This window comes from Ovis canadensis, chromosome 7 (assembly GCF_042477335.2).
Source record: "Ovis canadensis isolate MfBH-ARS-UI-01 breed Bighorn chromosome 7, ARS-UI_OviCan_v2, whole genome shotgun sequence".
NCBI lineage: Eukaryota > Metazoa > Chordata > Mammalia > Artiodactyla > Bovidae > Ovis > Ovis canadensis.
Genome location: NC_091251.1, coordinates 12,158,660 through 12,172,065, shown reverse-complemented (window position 1 = coordinate 12,172,065; position 13,406 = coordinate 12,158,660).

Sequence of the window (13,406 nt, the reverse complement as noted above, 5' to 3'; positions counted from 1 at the left end):
AGATCCATGTCAGCACTGGAGAGGAATCCTCAGGTTCCGGCCCCGACTCCACCAAGGTCTTAGGCCCCGGCATCGACCTGAGAGGAATCCCGAGAGGCCCCCGATTAAATCGCATGGGGACTGGCCTTTCCTGAGGCCCCCAGAGCGGGTCCCTGAGGTCCCCGTCGTAAGTCGAGAGCACCTGCCGCAACTCGAGAAAATCCAGGAGGTTTTGCCCTCCAGGCGAGATGAGGCCCATTTCCGCTGAGGCTTCTCGAGGCCAATCACATCTAACCACTGGAACTTCCAAAGGGTCCTTCACACCCTTGCTGCAACTCAAGAAGTTCCCCGACATACCCGTCTGCACTCGAGAGGAAGCACGTGGTGTCCCGCACACATCCAGGGGAGACCCGTTTCCGCCTCCTAGCTCGAGATGAGGGATCCTTTCCTTGTTTCGTAGGGAAAGAATTCCCCGCGTTCCCGTCGCATCTCAAGAGGAGGCGCTCTCCACAGGAGAGGCGAGAGTAACTCCAGGGTCATGCCACCATTCCAAGAGTCCCCCAGATGTGTCAGTCCATTCCAGAGGAACCTGTTTTCCCTGCACTGCCTTGACGTTCAAGCCGAGGTTCGACTCCCACCACGTGTGCACGTGGGACAGCCCTGTGGGAAAGCCTCGTGGGAAAGCCTCGTGGGAAAGACTCGAGGGAAAACCATAGATCCTTTGATCCACGCGGCGGACTGCGTGACACTGCTGCTACCGCTCTGGAGGAAAGCGCAAGTGCATGCCCGCATTCGAGACGAGGACTGACTCCCCTGGGGAGACTCCAGAAGTACCCCAAGATCCATGTCAGCACTGGAGAGGAATCCTCAGGTTCCGGCCCAGACTCCACACAAGGTCTTAGGCCCCGGCATCGACGGGAGAGGAATCCCGAGAGGCCCCCGAGGAACTCGCATGGGGACTGGCCTTTCCTGAGGCCACCAGAGCGGGTCCCTGACGTCCCCGTCGTAAGTCGAGAGCACCTGCCGCAACTCGAAAAAATCCAGGAGGTATTGCCCTCCAGGCTCGATGAGGCCCATTTCCGCTGAGGCTTCTCGAGGCTAATCTCGTCTAACCACTGGAACTTCCAAAGGGTCCTTCACACCCTTGCTGCAACTCAAGAAGTTCCCCGACATACCCGTCTGCACTCGAGAGGAAGCACGTGGGGTCCCGCACACATCCAGGGGAGCCCCGTTTCCGCCTCCTAGCTCGAGATGAGGGATCCTTTCCCTGTTTCGTAGGGAAAGAATTCCCGGTGTTCCCTTCGCATCTCAAGAGGAGGCGCTCTCCACAGGAAAGGCGAGAGGAACTCCAGGGTCGTGCCACCATTCCAAGAGTCCCCCAGATGTGTCAGTCCATTCCAGAGGAACCTGTTTTCCCTGCACTGCCTTGACGTTCAAGCCGAGGATCGACTCCCACCACGTGTGCACGTGGGACAGCCCTGTGGGAAAGCCTCCTGGGAAAGCCTCGTGGGAAAGACTCGAGTTAAAACCATAGATCCTTTGATCCACGCGGCGGACTGCGTGACACTGCTGCTACCGCTCTGGAGGAAAGCGCAAGTGCATGCCCGCATTCGAGACGAGGACTGACTCCCCTGGGACGACTCCAGAAGTACCCCAAGATCCATGTCAGCACTGGAGAGGAATCCTCAGGTTCCGGCCCCGACTCCACACAAGGTCTTAGGCCCCGGCATCGACCGGAGAGGAATCCCGAGAGGCCCCCGAGGAACTCGCATGGGGACTGGCCTTTCCTGAGGCCACCAGAGCGGGTCCCTGAGGTCCCCGTCGTAAGTCGAGAGCACCTGCCACAACTCGAGAAAATCCAGGAGGTTTTGCCCTCCAGTCGAGATGAGGCCCATTTCCGCTGAGGCTTCTCGAGGCGAATCACATTTAACCACTGGAACTTGCAAAGGGTCCTTCACACCCTTGCTGCAACTCAAGAAGTTCCCGGACATACCCGTCAGCACTCGAGAGGAAGCACGTGGTGTCCCGAACACATCCAGGGAAGCCCCGTTTCCGCCTCCAAGCTCAAGATGAGGGATCCTTTCCCTGTTTCGTAGGGAAAGAATTCCCGGCGTTCCCGTCGCATCTCAATAGGAGGCGCTCTCCACAGGAAAGGCGAGAGGAACTCCAGGGTCATGCCACCATTCCAAGAGTCCCCCAGATGTGTCAGTCCATTCCAGAGGAACCTGTTTTCCCTGCACTGCCTTGACGTTCAAGCCGAGGATCGACTCCCACCACGTGTGCACGTGGGACAGGCCTGTGGGAAAGCCTCGTGGGACAGACTCGAGGGAAAACCATAGATCCTTTGTTCCACGCGGCGGACTGCGTGACACTGCTGCTACCGCTCTGGAGGAAATCGCAAGTGCATGCCCGCATTCGAGACGAGGACTGACTCCCCTGGGGAGACTCCAGAAGTACCCCAAGATCCATGTCAGCACTGGAGAGGAATCCTCAGGTTCCGGCCCCGACTCCACACAAGGTCTTAGGCCCCGGCATCGACCTGAGAGGAATCCCGAGAGGCCCCCGAGGAACTCGCATGGGGACTGGCCTTTCCTGAGGCCACCAGAGCGGGTCCCTGAGGTCCCCGTCGTAAGTCCAGAGCACCTGCCACAACTCGAGAAAATCCAGGAGGTTTTGCCCTCCAGTCGAGATGAGGCCCATTTCCGCTGAGGCTTCTCGAGGCGAATCACATTTAACCACTGGGTCTTGCAAAGGGTCCTTCACTCCCTTGCTGCAACTCAAGAAGTTCCCCGACATACCCGTCTGCACTCGAGAGGAAGCACGTGGGGTCCCGCACACATCCAGGGGAGACCCGTTTCCGCCTCCTAGCTCGAGATGAGGGATCCTTTCCCTGTTTCGTAGGGAAAGAATTCCCGGCGTTCCCGTCGCATCTCAAGAGGAGGCGCTCTCCACAGGAAAGGCGAGAGGAACTCCAGGGTCATGCCACCATTCCAAGAGTCCCCCAGATGTGTCAGTCCATTCCAGAGGAACCTGTTTTCCCTGCACTGCCTTGACGTTCAAGCCGAGGATCGAATCCCACCACGTGTGCACGTGGGACAGGCCTGTGGGAAAGCCTCGTGGGAAAGCCTCGTGGGAAAGACTCGAGGGAAAACCATAGATCCTTTGTTCCACGCGGCAGACTGCGTGACACTGCTGCTACCGCTCTGGAGGAAATCGCAAGTGCATGCCCGCATTCGAGACGAGGACTGACTCCCCTGGGGAGACTCCAGAAGTACCCCAAGATCCATGTCAGCACTGGAGAGGAATCCTCAGGTTCCGGCCCCGACTCCACACAAGGTCTTAGGCCCCGGCATCGACCTGAGAGGAATCCCGAGAGGCCCCCGATTAACTCGCATGGGGACTGGCCTTTCCTGAGGCCACCAGAGCGGGTCCCTGAGGTCCCCGTCGTAAGTCGAGAGCACCTGCCGCAACTCGAGAAAATCCAGGAGGTTTTGCCCTCCAGGCGAGATGAGGCCCATTTCCGCTGAGGCTTCTCGAGGCCAATCACATCTAACCACTGGAACTTCCAAAGGGTCCTTCACACCCTTGCTGCAACTCAAGAAGTTCCCCGACATACCCGTCTGCACTCGAGAGGAAGCACGTGGTGTCCCGCACACATCCAGGGGAGACCCGTTTCCGCCTCCTAGCTCGAGATGAGGGATCCTTTCCTTGTTTCGTAGGGAAAGAATTCCCCGCGTTCCCGTCGCATCTCAAGAGGAGGCGCTCTCCACAGGAAAGGCGAGAGGAACTCCAGGGTCATGCCACCATTCCAAGAGTCCCCCAGATGTGTCAGTCCATTCCAGAGGAACCTGTTTTCCCTGCACTGCCTTGACGTTCAAGCCGAGGATCGACTCCCACCACGTGTGCACGTGGGACAGCCCTGTGGGAAAGCCTCGTGGGAAAGCCTCGTGGGAAAGACTCGAGGGAAAACCATAGATCCTTTGATCCACGCGGCGGACTGCGTGACACTGCTGCTACCGCTCTGGAGGAAAGCGCAAGTGCATGCCCGCATTCGAGACGAGGACTGACTCCCCTGGGGAGACTCCAGAAGTACCCCAAGATCCATGTCAGCACTGGAGAGGAATCCTCAGGTTCCGGCCCAGACTCCACACAAGGTCTTAGGCCCCGGCATCGACGGGAGAGGAATCCCGAGAGGCCCCCGAGGAACTCGCATGGGGACTGGCCTTTCCTGAGGCCACCAGAGCGGGTCCCTGAGGTCCCCGTCGTAAGTCGAGAGCACCTGCCGCAACTCGAAAAAATCCAGGAGGTATTGCCCTCCAGGCGCGATGAGGCCCATTTCCGCTGAGGCTTCTCGAGGCTAATCTCGTCTAACCACTGGAACTTCCAAAGGGTCCTTCACACCCTTGCTGCAACTCAAGAAGTTCCCCGACATACCCGTCTCCACTCGAGAGGAAGCACGTCGGTCCCGCACACATTCAGGGGAGCCCCGTTTCCGCCTCCTAGCTCGAGATGAGGGATCCTTTCCCTGTTTCGTAGGGAAAGAATTCCCGGTGTTCCCTTCGCATCTCAAGAGGAGGCGCTCTCCACAGGAAAGGCGAGAGGAACTCCAGGGTCGTGCCACCATTCCAAGAGTCCCCCAGATGTGTCAGTCCATTCCAGAGGAACCTGTTTTCCCTGCACTGCCTTGACGTTCAAGCCGAGGATCGACTCCTACCACGTGTGCACGTGGGACAGCCCTGTGGGAAAGCCTCGTGGGAAAGCCTCGTGGGAAAGACTCGAGGGAAAACCATAGATCCTTTGATCCACGCGGCGGACTGCGTGACACTGCTGCTACCGCTCTGGAGGAAAGCGCAAGTGCATGCCCGCATTCGAGACGAGGACTGACTCCCCTGGGGAGACTCCAGAAGTACCCCAAGATCCATGTCAGCACTGGAGAGGAATCCTCAGGTTCCGGCCCCGACTCCACACAAGGTCTTAGGCCCCGGCATCGACCTGAGAGGAATCCCCAGAGGCCCCCGAGGAACTCGCATGGGGACTGGCCTTTCCTGAGGCCACCAGAGCGGGTCCCTGAGGTCCCCGTCGTAAGTCCAGAGCACCTGCCACAACTCGAGAAAATCCAGGAGGTTTTGCCCTCCAGTCGAGATGAGGCCCATTTCCGCTGAGGCTTCTCGAGGCGAATCACATTTAACCACTGGAACTTGCAAAGGGTCCTTCAAACCCTTGCTGCAACTCAAGAAGTTCCCGGACATACCCGTCAGCACTCGAGAGGAAGCACGTGGTGTCCCGAACACATCCAGGGAAGCCCCGTTTCCGCCTCCAAGCTCAAGATGAGGGATCCTTTCCCTGTTTCGTAGGGAAAGAATTCCCGGCGTTCCCGTCGCATCTCAAGAGGAGGCGCTCTCCACAGGAAAGGCGAGAGGAACTCCAGGGTCATGCCACCATTCCAAGAGTCCCCCAGATGTGTCAGTCCATTCCAGAGGAACCTGTTTTCCCTGCACTGCCTTGACGTTCAAGCCGAGGATCGACTCCCACCACGTGTGCACGTGGGACAGCCCTGTGGGAAAGCCTCGTGGGACAGACTCGAGGGAAAACCATAGATCCTTTGTTTCACGCGGCGGACTGCGTGACACTGCTGCTACCGCTCTGGAGGAAATCGCAGGTGCATGCCCGCATTCGAGACGAGGACTGACTCCCCTGGGGAGACTCCAGAAGTACCCCAAGATCCATGTCAGCACTGGAGAGGAATCCTCAGGTTCCGGCCCCGACTCCACACAAGGTCTTAGGCCCCGGCATCGACCTGAGAGGAATCCCCAGAGGCCCCCGAGGAACTCGCATGGGGACTGGCCTTTCCTGAGGCCACCAGAGCGGGTCCCTGAGGTCCCCGTCGTAAGTCCAGAGCACCTGCCACAACTCGAGAAAATCCAGGAGGTTTTGCCCTCCAGTCGAGATGAGGCCCATTTCCGCTGAGGCTTCTCGAGGCGAATCACATTTAACCACTGGGTCTTGCAAAGGGTCCTTCACTCCCTTGCTGCAACTCAAGAAGTTCCCCGACATACCCGTCTGCACTCGAGAGGAAGCACGTGGGGTCCCGCACACATCCAGGGGAGACCCGTTTCCGCCTCCTAGCTCGAGATGAGGGATCCTTTCCCTGTTTCGTAGGGAAAGAATTCCCGGCGTTCCCGTCGCATCTCAAGAGGAGGCGCTCTCCACAGGAAAGGCGAGAGGAACTCCAGGGTCATGCCACCATTCCAAGAGTCCCCCAGATGTGTCAGTCCATTCCAGAGGAACCTGTTTTCCCTGCACTGCCTTGACGTTCAAGCCGAGGATCGACTCCCACCACGTGTGCACGTGGGACAGCCCTGTGGGAAAGCCTCGTGGGAAAGCCTCATGGGAAAGACTCGAGGGAAAACCATAGATCCTTTGATCCACGCGGCGGACTGCGTGACACTGCTGCTACCGCTCTGGAGGAAAGCGCAAGTGCATGCCCGCATTCGAGACGAGGACTGACTCCCCTGGGGAGACTCCAGAAGTACCCCAAGATCCATGTCAGCACTGGAGAGGAATCCTCAGGTTCCGGCCCCGACTCCACACAAGGTCTTAGGCCCCGGCATCGACCTGAGAGGAATCCCCAGAGGCCCCCGAGGAACTCGCATGGGGACTGGCCTTTCCTGAGGCCACCAGAGCGGGTCCCTGAGGTCCCCGTCGTAAGTCCAGAGCACCTGCCACAACTCGAGAAAATCCAGGAGGTTTTGCCCTCCAGTCGAGATGAGGCCCATTTCCGATGAGGCTTCTCGAGGCGAATCACATTTAACCACTGGAACTTGCAAAGGGTCCTTCACACCCTTGCTGCAACTCAAGAAGTTCCCCGACATACCCGTCTGCACTCGAGAGGAAGCACGTGGTGTCCCGCACACATCCAGGGGAGACCCGTTTCCGCCTCCTAGCTCGAGATGAGGGATCCTTTCCTTGTTTCGTAGGGAAAAAATTCCCGGCGTTCCCGTCGCATCTCAAGAGGAGGCGCTCTCCACCGGAAAGGCGAGAGGAAATCCAGGGTCATGCCACCATTCCAAGAGTCCCCCAGATGTGTCAGTCCATTCCAGAGGAACCTGCTTTCCCTGCACTGCCTTGACGTTGAAGCCGAGGATCGACTCCCACCACGTGTGCACGTGGGACAGCCCTGTGGGAAAGCCTCGTGGGAAAGCCTCGTGGGAAAGACTCGAGGGAAAACCATAGATCCTTTGATCCACGCGGCGGACTGCGTGACACTGCTGCTACCGCTCTGGAGGAAAGCGCAAGTGCATGCCCGCATTCGAGACGAGGACTGACTCCCCTGGGGAGACTCCAGAAGTACCCCAAGATCCATGTCAGCACTGGAGAGGAATCCTCAGGTTCCGGCCCCGACTCCACACAAGGTCTTAGGCCCCGGCATCGACCTGAAAGGAATCTCCAGAGGCCCCCGAGGAACTCGCATGGGGACTGGCCTTTCCTGAGGCCACCAGAGCGTGTCCCTGAGGTCCCCGTCGTAAGTCCAGAGCACCTGCCACAACTCGAGAAAATCCAGGAGGTTTTGCCCTCCAGTCGAGATGAGGCCCATTTCCGCTGAGGCTTCTCGAGGCGAATCACATTTAACCACTGGGTCTTGCAAAGGGTCCTTCACTCCCTTGCTGCAACTCAAGAAGTTCCCCGACATACCCGTCTGCACTCGAGAGGAAGCACGTGGTGTCCCGCACACATCCAGGGGAGACCCGTTTCCGCCTCCTAGCTCGAGATGAGGGATCCTTTCCCTGTTTCGTAGGGAAAGAATTCCCGGCGTTCCCGTCGCATCTCAAGAGGAGGCGCTCTCCACAGGAAAGGCGAGAGGAACTCCAGGGTCATGCCACCATTCCAAGAGTCCCCCAGATGTGTCAGTCCATTCCAGAGGAACCTGTTTTCCCTGCACTGCCTTGACGTTCAAGCCGAGGATCGACTCCCACCACGTGTGCACGTGGGACAGGCCTGTGGGAAAGCCTCGTGGGAAAGCCTCGTGGGAAAGACTCGAGGGAAAACCATAGATCCTTTGTTCCACGCGGCGGACTGCGTGACACTGCTGCTACCGCTCTGGAGGAAAGCGCAAGTGCATGCCCGCATTCGAGACGAGGACTGACTCCCCTGGGGAGACTCCAGAAGTACCCCAAGATCCATGTCAGCACTGGAGAGGAATCCTCAGGTTCCGGCCCCGACTCCACACAAGGTCTTAGGCCCCGGCATCGACCTGAGAGGAATCCCGAGAGGCCCCCGATTAACTCGCATGGGGACTGGCCTTTCCTGAGGCCACCAGAGCGGGTCCCTGAGGTCCCCGTCGTAAGTCGAGAGCACCTGCCGCAACTCGAGAAAATCCAGGAGGTTTTGCCCTCCAGGCGAGATGAGGCCCATTTCCGCTGAGGCTTCTCGAGGCCAATCACATCTAACCACTGGAACTTCCAAAGGGTCCTTCACACCCTTGCTGCAACTCAAGAAGTTCCCCGACATACCCGTCTGCACTCGAGAGGAAGCACGTGGTGTCCCGCACACATCCAGGGGAGACCCGTTTCCGCCTCCTAGCTCGAGATGAGGGATCCTTTCCTTGTTTCGTAGGGAAAGAATTCCCCGCGTTCCCGTCGCATCTCAAGAGGAGGCGCTCTCCACAGGAAAGGCGAGAGGAACTCCAGGGTCATGCCACCATTCCAAGAGTCCCCCAGATGTGTCAGTCCATTCCAGAGGAACCTGTTTTCCCTGCACTGCCTTGACGTTCAAGCCGAGGATCGACTCCCACCACGTGTGCACGTGGGACAGCCCTGTGGGAAAGCCTCGTGGGAAAGCCTCGTGGGAAAGACTCGAGGGAAAACCATAGATCCTTTGATCCACGCGGCGGACTGCGTGACACTGCTGCTACCGCTCTGGAGGAAAGCGCAAGTGCATGCCCGCATTCGAGACGAGGACTGACTCCCCTGGGGAGACTCCAGAAGTACCCCAAGATCCATGTCAGCACTGGAGAGGAATCCTCAGGTTCCGGCCCAGACTCCACACAAGGTCTTAGGCCCCGGCATCGACGGGAGAGGAATCCCGAGAGGCCCCCGAGGAACTCGCATGGGGACTGGCCTTTCCTGAGGCCACCAGAGCGGGTCCCTGAGGTCCCCGTCGTAAGTCGAGAGCACCTGCCGCAACTCGAAAAAATCCAGGAGGTATTGCCCTCCAGGCGCGATGAGGCCCATTTCCGCTGAGGCTTCTCGAGGCTAATCTCGTCTAACCACTGGAACTTCCAAAGGGTCCTTCACACCCTTGCTGCAACTCAAGAAGTTCCCCGACATACCCGTCTCCACTCGAGAGGAAGCACGTGGGTCCCGCACACATCCAGGGGAGCCCCGTTTCCGCCTCCTAGCTCGAGATGAGGGATCCTTTCCCAGTTTCGTAGGGAAAGAATTCCCGGTGTTCCCTTCGCATCTCAAGAGGAGGCGCTCTCCACAGGAAAGGCGAGAGGAACTCCAGGGTCGTGCCACCATTCCAAGAGTCCCCCAGATGTGTCAGTCCATTCCAGAGGAACCTGTTTTCCCTGCACTGCCTTGACGTTCAAGCCGAGGATCGACTCCCACCACGTGTGCACGTGGGACAGCCCTGTGGGAAAGCCTCGTGTGAAAGCCTCGTGGGAAAGACTCGAGGGAAAACCATAGATCCTTTGATCCACGCGGCGGACTGCGTGACACTGCTTCTACCGCTCTGGAGGAAAGCGCAAGTGCATGCCCGCATTCGAGACGAGCACTGACTCCCCTGGGGAGACTCCCGAAGTACCCCAAGATCCATGTAAGCACTGGAGAGGAATCCTCAGGTTCCGGCCCCGACTCCACACAAGGTCTTAGGCCCCGGCATCGACGGGAGAGGAATCCCGAGAAGCCCCCGAGGAACTCGCATGGGGACTGGCCTTTCCTGAGGCCACCAGAGCGGGTCCCTGAGGTCCCCGTCGTAAGTCGAGAGCACCTGCCGCAACTCGAGAAAATCCAGGAGGTTTTGCCCTCCAGGCGAGATGAGGCCCATTTCCGCTGAGGCTTCTCGAGGCCAATCACATCTAACCCCTGGAACTTCCAAAGGGTCCTTCACACCCTTGCTGCAACTCAAGAAGTTCCCCGACATACCCGTCTGCACTCGAGAGGAAGCACGTGGTGTACCGCACACATCCAGGGGAGACCCGTTTCCGCCTCCTAGCTCGAGATGAGGGATCCTTTCCCTGTTTCGTAGGGAAAGAATTCCCGGCGTTCCCGTCGCATCTCAAGAGGAGGCGCTCTCCACAGGAAAGGCGAGAGGAACTGCAGGGTCGTGCCACCATTCCAAGAGTCCCCAAGATGTGTCAGTCCATTCCAGAGGAACCTGTTTTCCCTGCACTGCCTTGACGTTCAAGCCGAGGATCGACTCCCACCACGTGTGCACGTGGGACAGGCCTGTGGGAAAGCCACGTGGGAAAGCCTCGTGGGAAAGACTCGAGGGAAAACCATAGATCCTTTGATCCACGCTGCGGACTGCGTGACACTGCTGCTACCGCTCTGGAGGAAAGCGCAAGTGCATGCCCGCATTCGAGACGAGGACTGACTCCCCTGGGGAGACTCCAGAAGTACCCCAGGATCCATGTCAGCACTGGAGAGGAATCCTCAGGTTCCGGCCCCGACTCCACACAAGGTCTTAGGCCCCGGGATCGACGGGAGAGGAATCCCGAGACGCCCACGAGGAACTCGCATAGGGACTGGGCTTTCCTGAGGCCACCAGAGCGGGTCCCTGAGGTCCCCGTCGTAAGTCGAGAGCACCTGTCGCAACTGGAGAAATTCCAGGAGGTTTTGCCCTCCAGGCGCGATGAGGCCCATTTCCGCTGAGGCTTCTCGAGGCTAATCACGTCTAACCACTGGAACTTCCAAAGGGTCCTTCACAACCTTGCTGCAACTCAAGAAGTTCCCCGACATACCCGTCTCCACTCGAGAGGAAGCACCTGGGTCCCGCACACATCCAGGGGAGCCCCGTTTCCGCCTCCTAGCTCGAGATGAGGGATCCTTTCCCTGTTTCGTAGGGAAAGAATTCCCGGAGTTCCCGTCGCATCTCAAGAGGAGGCTCTCTCCACAGGAAAGGCGAGAGGAACTCCAGGGTCGTGCCACCATTCCAAGAGTCCCCCAGATGTGTCAGTCCATTCCAGAGGAACCTGTTTTCCCTGCACTGCCTTGACGTTCAAGCCGAGGATCGACTCCCACCACGTGTGCACGTGGGACAGGCCTGTGGGAAAGCCTCGTGGGAAAGCCTCGTGGGAAAGACTCGAGGGAAAACCATAGATCCTTTGTTCCTCGCGGCGGACTGCGTGACACTGCTGCTACCGCTCTGGAGGAAATCGCAAGTGCATGCCCACATTCGAGACGAGGACTGACTCCCCTGGGGAGACTCCAGAAGTACCCCAAGATCCATGTCAGCACTGGAGAGGAATCCTCAGGTTCCGGCCCCGACTCCACACAAGGTCTTAGGCCCCGGCATCGACCTGAGAGGAATCCCCAGAGGCCCCCGAGGAACTCGCATGGGGACTGGCCTTTCCTGAGGCCACCAGAGCGGGTCCCTGAGGTCCCCGTCGTAAGTCCAGAGCACCTGCCACAACTCGAGAAAATCCAGGAGGTTTTGCCCTCCAGTCGAGATGAGGCCCATTTCCGCTGAGGCTTCTCGAGGCCAATCACATCTAACCACTGGAACTACCAAAGGGTCCTTCACACCCTTGCTGCAACTCAAGAAGTTCCCCGACATACCCGTCTGCACTCGAGAGGAAGCACGTGGTGTCCCGCACACATCCAGGGGAGACCCGTTTCCGCCTCCTAGCTCGAGATGAGGGATCCTTTCCCTGTTTCGTAGGGAAAGAATTCCCGGCGTTCCCGTCGCATCTCAAGAGGAGGCGCTCTCCACAGGAATGGCGAGAGGAACTCCAGGGTCGTGCCACCATTCCAAGAGTCCCCCAGATGTGTCAGTCCATTCCAGAGGAACCTGTTTTCCCTGCACTGCCTTGACGTTCAAGCCGAGGATCGACTCCCACCACGTGTGCACGTGGGACAGCCCTGTGGGAAAGCCTCGTGGGAAAGCCTCGTGGGAAAGACTCGAGGGAAAACCATAGATCCTTTGTTCCACGCGGCGGACTGCGTGACACTGCTGCTACCGCTCTGGAGGAAAGCGCAAGTGCATGCCCGCATTCGAGACGAGGACTGACTCCCCTGGGGAGACTCCAGAAGTACCCCAAGATCCATGTCAGCACTGGAGAGGAATCCTCAGGTTCCGGCCCCGACTCCACACAAGGTCTTAGGCCCCGGCATCGACCTGAGAGGAATCCCGAGAGGCCCCCGAGGAACTCGCATGGGGACTGGCCTTTCCTGAGGCCACCAGAGCGGGTCCCTGAGGTCCCCGTCGTAAGTCCAGAGCACCTGCCGCAACTCGAGAAAATCCAGGAGGTTTTGCCCTCCAGGCGAGATGAGGCCCATTTCCGCTGAGGCTTCTCGAGGCGAATCACATTTAACCACTGGAACTTGCAAAGGGTCCTTCACACCCTTGCTGCAACTCAAGAAGTTCCCCGACATACCCGTCTGCACTCGAGAGGAAGCACGTGGTGTCCCGCACACATCCAGGGGAGACCCGTTTCCGCCTCCTAGCTCGAGATGAGGGATCCTTTCCCTGTTTCGTAGGGAAAGAATTCCCGGCGTTCCCGTCGCATCTCAAGAGGAGGCGCTCTCCACAGGAAAGGCGAGAGGAACTCCAGGGTCATGCCACCATTCCAAGAGTCCCCCAGATGTGTCAGTCCATTCCAGAGGAACCTGTTTTCCCTGCACTGCCTTGACGTTCAAGCCGAGGATCGACTCCCACCACGTGTGCACGTGGGACAGGCCTGTGGGAAAGCCTCGTGGGAAAGCCTCGTGGGAAAGACTCGAAGGAAAACCATAGATCCTTTGTTCCACGCGGCGGACTGCGTGACACTGCTGCTACCGCTCTGGAGGAAATCGCAAGTGCATGCCCACATTCGAGACGAGGACTGACTCCCCTGGGGAGACTCCAGAAGTACCCCAAGATCCATGTCAGCACTGGAGAGGAATCCTCAGGTTCCGGCCCCGACTCCACACAAGGTCTTAGGCCCCGGCATCGACCTGAGAGGAATCCCCAGAGGCCCCCGAGGAACTCGCATGGGGACTGGCCTTTCCTGAGGCCACCAGAGCGGGTCCCTGAGGTCCCCGTCGTAAGTCCAGAGCACCTGCCACAACTCGAGAAAATCCAGGAGGTTTTGCCCTCCAGTCAAGATGAGGCCCATTTCCGCTGAGGCTTCTCGAGGCCAATCACATCTAACCACTGGAACTACCAAAGGGTCCTTCACACCCTTGCTGCAACTCAAGAAGTTCCCCGACATACCCGTCTGCACT